We start from the raw sequence: 9,649 nt of genomic DNA, 5'->3' as shown, positions 1-9,649 counted from the left end.
TCAAGCAACTAGATTAAGCAATATAGATAATCCCTGCATGGGATTAAGCATGAAGTACATGTTTGTAGGTTCATCTATGTCCATCAATTTCAAATCACATCTCAACACTAAATGATAGAGAAACACTTTCATCTCTATCTCTGCAAATTCATTTCTAGGGCACATCTGATTGCCTTGCCGAAAAGGGATATAAGAAAATGGATCATATTTCTCATTGAAGCAATTTGGATCTAATATCTCTAGACTTTTAAAGTATTCCTCTTTGTTATTTTTTTGTCTGATGGAGAAATGAACCTGCAATTAATATATATTGTCACATTCGAATGAGGAAGATTATAACAAATACCATCTTTATAAAAAGTATAGAAAATGTTTAGATATTTACCTTCCATCCCTTGAGAATTGTATAGCCTCCATATACAAGATTTCTTAAATACTCCGTTAATAGAGGCCATGATGTGTAGTCCTTCAGCTATTACATACATTATGTAAATAATCCATTCATTTAATCTCATTCCAAGTGAGGTACTTTACTCCCACCTTATCTTTGATTGTTTGGCAATCTAACTTATCACAAGATCACTATTTATATCTAGAAAAAACAATTAAAATAAAAAACATATAATCCTATTCTTGAACAACAAGGGTAAAATGGTACCTTTAGGAAGTTCTTGTAAGACATCTAGTGAAAGGGAGAGGTATCATATCCCCCAGTGAAAAAATCCATCAAATTGTCTGCAATCACCCTGTCGCTTAGATTAACGCCACTCCCTTCCTCCTTTACCCTTAACACCATACTAATAAAGTTGTCCTCTACTTTATTGGAAGTTGTAATCACAATAAGGAGACACATGCATCTTCAGAGATCTGTAGTTTATAGAATTGAAAACTTCAACAAATGGTCCTTATTTGATTTCTTCATGGCTTATCATGTTAAATATTTATTGGACTACAAAATAATAAGAGTTATTGTAATATCATGAATGCATGTTAAATAATAGTGAAGTTCTATTGATGCGTGTTTTATGACTCACCAAATAGTAGAACAAAATACCAAAATATATTATCCTCTCTTGAATAAAGTCTTGTGTATGCTAAGATTCTTAGAAGATCATACAATGACTTCAAGGTTCCTTTAATGTCAGGTCTTGACTGTGGATAAGATCGGTGGTTGATATGATTTTCTGATGATCACAAGGGGCCTTACGTGTTTATTTATATTCATTTCAAGTCATACTAGATGTGAGAGCTGTCTTAAGGTTTTGCAATGAAGCACTTTTTTTTATTTTTCATAGAATATACAAAAATTCAATAGGATGGGGTTTATGAATTCTATTCTAATCTTTAGGGTAGTGATAACAACAAATAGTATTCTAGTGGACAAATTCCTTAATTTACTGAATTCTGCTTTGCCAAGTTATACTACAACTAAGCGTGAACCAATGCAATCTTCAAGGGTTATGCCAAAGATTTTCTTATCATCACATACACCATCATAAAGAACAATGTATACAAATGATAGAAGTTGAACATATTCATGAAAGAGGTTCAGGCTAAATTTACACAGCGAATTCGAATCACTAAATGTCAAAAGTATGAACCAAAGGAATTCATCAATACACCATCATATTCTCCATTGTAATCACCACACATTGACTATGCCAAACTTAATCTAATTGAAGAAATTTAGGAGAACAAGCAAGCACTAAGACACATCAAGTATTCACCAAACTTCAATGAAAACTTTATTATCTCAGCAGCTCATAGCAACAATCTCAAAAAAATCTCCCTTGCAAATTAGAAATGGAGCCTTTATATAGGCCCTCGAGTACAATAGGTGGCCCGGATGATCACAATAATCAATGGCCAAGATTGTGCCACATCAGCCCTAATTAGGGTAAGGACAATGGAAAGGAATCTACATTAATGCCATAAGGAATCCACTACTATAGTGGGTAATAAATGCCCTCTATGCATGCTCATTTAAGGAGCGGGAGTAATAAATGATCCCTATGCACACCCACTAGGCATTTAATGCATCTATCCTTGATTTTTTTTTGCCTGAAAGATCAAAATCGATCTAACACTATTTCCAACTCCTCTATACTAATACTTGGTGTAGATTCTTTCCTTAAATTCTAGAACTATAATTGCTCTTTCTACTTTTCCCAAGATTTCATCTCAATCTGGTAGTAAGTCCTTAGTAGTGTGCATTGTATTTGAGAAGATGGAGAAGTTCTCAAAATCATCTCTTACATATACATTTAGCTAAAAGAATTCCTCTAACTTGACTTTCAGATTATCAGTTGTCATTTCTTCTTCCCCCAATCTTTGTGATAACAAGGATGCAACTGCATTTGATATTCCTTTCTTGATGTTATCAACAATATTTTTCCATCGACTAGATTCCCTGGTAAAGCTCTCAAACATTTCCTTAGCCATGATCATTGCACTGTACCATCGAATAAAATCATAGACATCCCCCTTGCTAATAACTCGACCATCAATCAATTCTTGCCTTGGGGTATCCATTATATTCTGAATGTCGGCAATCACCTCTTCTTAGTAAATATGCTCATCTACCCATGATTCCTCCATGCACTGGATCCTAGAGATTGCATCCAATGCCCTATTTTCCACATGCACTAATTCTTCTGCATGTTTGAAGGCTACCTCCTAAATTCCTTCAATCCAAATCTTTGCACCCTAAGAAATCCGCTTGATTCTGTCAATATCACCTACCACTTCATTGGAAACACCTGTTGGAGGGACAAACGATGGACCTTCCTCTCTTACTAGATGAGGCAAGTTATTGATGTACTGACATAAGGCTCGAATTTCTCTTTTCTGCTTTTCATACCCTTCTTCTACTTTCTTCAACCTATCCTTCAAAGCCTGTGCGGAGTCATCAAATTCTTCCAATATTTTCTCTCAGGAGGCCCGACCAAGATTTACTTCTGTAACATGATATTCATCTAGAGCAATTTGATTTTTCCCTTTGTCAACTGTGGGAGTTGCAATCTGCAAGATTCTGGATCCTGATTCTCCTCTGATGAATTTAGTATATCTTTTTGCTTTCCCTTGCTCTTCTCATTGGTTTGATCAGTCCAAAATTTCCTATAATTCAATTGCTAGATCAACCTCCCTTTTTTGACACAATTGAATTCATTGCCTCAACCATTTTGAAATGGGTATGCTTAGGTCCCCCAAAATTACCAATTGTTCTTTCCTTTGGACCACTCAAATGTCAATCTCCTCTTCACCTCCTGGACTATCCATTGTAACCTCAGGAACTATAGCTTCAGCACTTGGAAGATGTATTGCTACTCCTAGAGTTTCTTCCTCTAGTGGACCATCTCCATCATTAATCATTTCTCGCTCTATGATCATAGTAAGACTTCTTTTTATAGCCATATCTTGATCTCTCCCTCTTTCTTGCATGGACTTTTCATAGGCATTTATACTCAGCCTATCATGAATTGGCCTATCCAAATTCTCTTCTTACTCAAATCTCCTTATCCTTGTCCCTACATCCTACCTTTCAAAAGTTTCTATCTCTTGGACACTTGGAGTTTGACTCAGAGAAGAGGGAGCATCTCCATGTTTTTGCTTCTTATTTTGAGGTTCCTGGATGACTTCCTCAATTCTAGGACACTTTTCTTGAGGCACCTCCTTTGCTTTCTTGGTTCCTACATCTTCAGATGGAGTTCCTCTTTCCTCAATAGTCCCTTCAAATATTTGTCCCGATCTTTCATCCCTAAGTGGTCTATGGCCAAGAAACCTATATGTGAATCCATTAGCTAGTGCAACTAATTTTTCAAGCTTACACTCAATCCACCACTTTGTAAAATCTAAGACTAGGTTTGAAAGGGTTTTGAGATCTATAATTTCTTTCTTCTTCCAATCAAATGGTTGAGCTATCATTTCCAGATTGAATCCTTTTCGAATCACGTTTGGGTCCTCCTCCATTTGATCAGGAACCTTGAATATGTTGCATGTTCTAATAATGTTCAATGGTAGTCTTGAATGCAACCTTTTTCTAATCTCGTTCTTGTCTGCTGCATTTGCCCAAAAGTCTTCAAGGTGAACCTTGTGTTGGTACTTTGATCCTCCTACTGATGAGATCTTGTTGTAAGGATCAAAATCATTCCTCTTTGGATAAAGTGAAAGGCGAAAGAAGTGGAGCTCATCTAATGATTTCTCTGCAACTTTTAGACATGGGCATATCTCAGTTTTCCCTTCTCCTATGGAAATTGGAAACTGCAATCCCAACTTCTTCTTCCCTTTCTGAATCTTGTCATAGGTAGTAAGTTGTCAAGTAAGCTCTAACAAGACCATCTTATCCATTGGATACCTAGGAAGTTTGTATGGCTCTGTAGAGAATCCTTGAACTCGGATGTATGAAAACATAGGAAACTAAATGAACTAGGCACCATATTCCTCAACCAACTTCATTGCACCCATTGACATTCTTATATGTGGCCTCTTTTGTAGTGTTCTTACTATGCAAATGCAATTGTGGGTAACATTCATGGACTTTGAGGTGTTGGCTTTCGCTCCCAATCGATCCTTTGCATCGTAGTCCATCATAATTTGTCCTCTATACTAGCATGTAGATGACATAGGATTTCATGTAAAATTTCCTTGTATGCTCTAGATTCATCAACTGTTCATTTAGATTGTCACTTATGAGCCCAGCCCAATGTATTATGCTGCATTCCTCCATCACCTGCTTAACAAAAATACCACATCCAAGATTCAAACCTGCTCAACAAAAATACATATACTTTTTAATAGTAAATTAGTTATTATTTTTTTAAAATTTACTATATTTACACATTAAAAAATATGATTTTATGAATAATATTTATTTTAGCTTTTAAAATATATCTTAAAATCAATTTAAAACATAAATATATTAGAAAACACATAATAATAATACTAGGGTAGAAAAGAAGTGATAAAATGTACTTTATAAAAATAAAATTTTGTAATTTAAAGATTTAAAATAAAAATTACAATTTACAAAAGTAAATAGCATTTCATTTTTCAAAAAATTGTACAACTCTCATAGTTTCGGTGTACTAAGTATGCAGGACTAGGGTGATCTTTATGGTGACCATCATGTGCACGATAATGAGACGCATCCATGGTGCATAGGGCACAACAATCCATGTGGTGCAAAAATTTGGCTATTTAGCTACTGCCTATACCTTTTACTTAGTTTTTGAGACGTTGGTTAATAGTTCAACCAGTACCAAAAAAAAGAGGCTAGAATATGAGTTAATTTTGTAAAACGTAAGGATCATACAAGAGCTAGTTAAAAATACTATTAAATGTTAGATCTTATTACTTTTAGTGTGTTAATTCTAGCAATGGAACCTTGGTGTGCAATAGGTACATTGAATAAGTGTGGAGGCCAATTAAATGGGAATAATTTACTGGCACCATAGAGAGTAATTTACTGGCACCTACTATGGTGTAACTTATTTTCATCGATTGAATTTCATGCCCATCCATGTCAACTTGTGTATTTAATATTAGTTTTATTTTCATTTAATATTTGATGAGAGCCCACTTGTGGCATTTCCATTGTTTTAGAATGATTTGTAAGCCATTTTGGCTAATATAAATAGAGTGTTTAGGTAAGGAACTAGGGTAGTAAAGAGTTTTTTAGGCAGTTTTGAAGAAGATTGCAAAGCAGAACTAGAAATTGTGAATTTGTTGTTGATATTTGTGTATGACTATAATTTGCATTTGGCCATAACCCAAAAGGCCTTACAGCTAGGCACGTATGTTGAATATTTGAAGAATCAATAAAAGTATTCTACTCTTCTTCCTCCCTTGGTTGCAGTTCAGAGAGATGGGTGTGCTATTAGCCCTAGTTTTCCCTACCCTTCCTTGCGTCAAGATGTGTCATTTAGTAATAAATATTAACCTTGTAATCCAGACATACAAAATAATCTATATATTAGCCTTGTAGTTAAAAAAAGTGTTTCCCTAAGTAACAGGTTGAAAGCATGGTTTTCCCTCTCCCTTTCTAATTGTAAACATAAACATGACCAATTTTTTCTATAAGGTCATGTTATAAATTTAAAGAAATATGTGCAATAGGAAAGAGTAATTGATTTTTGTAATATCATGTCACATGCTTCTATAAAGAATTACTTTATATTTTTTAATTAGTTGAAAACTATTAAAAAGTGATAAGTGATATGTTTTTTAAATCACCTCAATGGTAATCACTCTGTCTCCATGATTGTTCTTTCATGGGAGATGTGCGCTTGGAAGAAAATGGGTATGTGATTTCACTTTTGGTAAAAGTCATGAATCAACACAGGAGTATATTAGTGGGTTTTAAATTAGTCAGTACTTTGTTATCTCCATTAAATAATTTCAAAAAATTATTTGTAATGTATAATGGATCTCACAAACTTTCTCATTTCCTTACACTAGAAAGAAATGACCACTGAGTCTTTAATGCCTTTTGTTAGTCATTTATTAGTTTTGAGGGTATAAAATATAGATTTTTTGTTGTGTGTGAGATTGTTACTCATGTCCTTTTCATTAATATACAATACGTGTTTGAAAGTGTCTTAATCAATGTTTGTTGTAAAATGCCAATTGCTTGGTGTCCAACAAACCACTTGTTGTTAATTTCGAATTATAATTTCATTTTCATTGAATGATTTTTTCTCATTTACAACAAATTTTATTTAACATGGATCATTCGAAAGCACGTGGAGAAAAAATATTTCATTTAGAGGTCCACCTATTCTTGCTCCAATTTGAAATAGTTAGCAGTGATTTTTTTAGGGTTCTTCATATGGCCCCAAATTTATAGGTTTGAAATTTATGTGAACACCTATTATTCAATGTTCAATAAGTTGATGTTATATTTTCATTTGATGAAATACCTATGTTAAATTGTCCTCTATGCTACAATCTTTTGTGGTTCTCACAACATTAATTCCTCATAGAGATAGAGATTTCTACCAAGCAATATTCTTGTACTGAATTGACTATCCATACCTACCAAGTAAATTTAATTGACCTCCACACCTATTAGGCCTACCTATTGCACACCACAGTTGCATTACTAGTATTAACACAATAAAAGTAATGAGACACAGTGTTTAACAATATTTTTAGCTACCTCTTGTATGATCCTTACATTTTACAAAATTTTGGGTACCCCTTGTATGATCCTTATGTTTCACAAGTCCTGTCTATCATGTGCAATTTTCTTTCGTGTGTGCAATTTTCTTTCACATGATAGATGGGACAAAAAGTAAGGATGACATGGTATGATCCAACATGGAGTATGCAACATGGATGGGAATGGATTCAACTAGTGCAAATAAGTTGCACCATAGCAATTGTCAATAAATTACTCTCTATGGTGCCAGTAAATTACTCCAATTTAATTGACCTCCACACTTATTCAGCATACCTATTGCACACCAAGGTGCCATTGCTAGTATTAACACACTAAAAGTAATAAGGTCTAGTTTAACATTATTTTAAACTATCTCTTGTATGATCCTTACATTTTACAAAATTAACTCATATTCTACCAATTTTTTTGGGTATTACTTGAACTATCAGCCAGTGTCTCAACAACTAAGTAAAAGGTATAGGCACTAGCTAAATAGCTAAATTTTTGCACTGCATGAATTTTTGTGCCCTATGCACCATGGATGCATCTCATTGCCATGCACATGATGGTCACCATAAAGATCACCCTATTCCTACACACTTAGTATATCGAAACTATATCACTTGGAGAGTTGTACAGTTTTTTGAAAAATGAAATTCTATTTACTTTTCTAAATTGTAATTTTTATTTTCAATCTTTAAATTTTATTTAACTTACATAATTTTATTTTTATAAGGTATATTTTATCACTTCTTTTCTATCCTAGTATTATTATTATTATATATTTTGTAATTTATTTATTTATGTTTTTAATTGATTTTAAGATATATTTTAAAACCTAAAATATATATTATTTATAAAATCATATTATTTAACGTGTAAATATAGTAAATTTTTAAAAAATGAATATCTAATTTAATGCAAAAAGAGGGGTAAAAATTTATTAAGACAGAAAGGAATACAACAAGGAGAGCTCAACAAGGAGCTCGATCCTGAGCAACAAGATCATCAAATTCTTGCACCATCTCAAAGGACAGTTGCCCCCTTTCCCTAATATTCCAACCCAGATCATGACTAGAAGCCCATTTGGCTAAATAATCAGCAGTTCTATTCCATTCACGAGGAATATACATGAACCTAATGAACTGAAAAGAGGAAGAGAAGAAAAGAATTTGCTTAACAATAGTGGCCAGCTACCAACTAACATCCTCAAGCTCTTGCGAAGAAAGCATGTTCACCACCACCTGGGAATCAGACTCACAAATAATCTTACTCCATCCCCGCAAGCAACACTATTCCACAGCATATAAAATAGCCTGAGCTTCCATGAGATTGTTAGTATAATCAACCTTATGAACTGAGAAGAAAATTAAAAATTATATGTATTTATAATTTCTAAAATTATCATATTTATAAAAAATTAAAATTATATATTTAACTTATTTTTTTGTCAATTTTATTTGTATCAACAATTCATACATATTATTTTCTAAAAAATAACATTTACTTTATTATTTTTAGTAAACATCTACTTTATTATTAAAAGTTATATATATTTATAATTTTAATAATAATAATATTTATAAACTTAAAATAATTTATAATTAAACTTAGGATTTATGAAAAAATCTAGTAGTGTTATTATTTTGTATGAATAAATTTTTGGTATAATAGATCATTGAGAATAATGTAATGTATATTAATTATTTATTTTTAAAATTAGTTAAATACTTTTATTTAAAAAGATCATAATATATATTCCAAATTATTTATTATATATTATAATACAATTTTTAAAATTAGTTTAATAGAAAAATTTAAACATAAATTTTTACTAAAAAATTGAATATATATTTCACTACAAAAATCTTATATTTATTATATTACCAATATCATATAAATGTAATAAAATAATAATACTTAAAAAACAAAAGTAAGTAGTACAAACAAAATATTCTAAAAATTGAAAATAAAATATATTATTAAATATTATTTCATAGAAAATAAACATTTAAAAGTAAAAAATTAAAAAATAAATCATTAAAGTTCAAAACTAAACAGCATTTCAATTATTTAAATCTGTAGCAGTGACAGAGTACGGTGACCATCATATGTATGGCAATGAGGCGTATCCATGGTGCATAGGGCGTGATAATCCATGCGGTGCAAAAATTCGGCTATTTAGCTGGTGCCTACCAGATGTCGGGGTTGAGCTTATCAGTCCATGAGCTCAGATAATCGAGTGATTCTCCCCAGTAAGGGATTCTGCTCAGATAATCGAGTGAGCATATTTCCAGATAATCGAGTGAGCATATTTCCTTTAGCTGCCCAGACAAGAGGACAATAAAATATAGCAGATGCAGATGCTATGCCTGCCACAGCACAGGAAATGAAAGCTAATCCCATAGAAAGACAGCTGCCGTCATATGGAACATAGAAAACAGCGCACGCAAATGCCGCAGTTACAATGAACATCTCCCACAACGCCAT

The 9,649-nt window shown here is 32.6% G+C and overlaps 1 pseudogene; it reads right to left on the bottom strand.

Annotated features, from left to right (window-relative positions):
• Positions 1-9,649, bottom strand: LOC149561268 (cytochrome P450 716B2-like; annotated as a pseudogene).

Source organism: Cupressus sempervirens, chromosome 4, assembly GCF_028749045.1.
Source record: "Cupressus sempervirens isolate cs-2001-9-10 chromosome 4, ASM2874904v1, whole genome shotgun sequence".
Classification (NCBI taxonomy): Eukaryota; Viridiplantae; Streptophyta; class Pinopsida; order Cupressales; family Cupressaceae; genus Cupressus; species Cupressus sempervirens.
The sequence above is the reverse complement of the archived record's forward strand: the minus strand, read 5'-3'. Positions and strand labels throughout refer to the sequence as shown.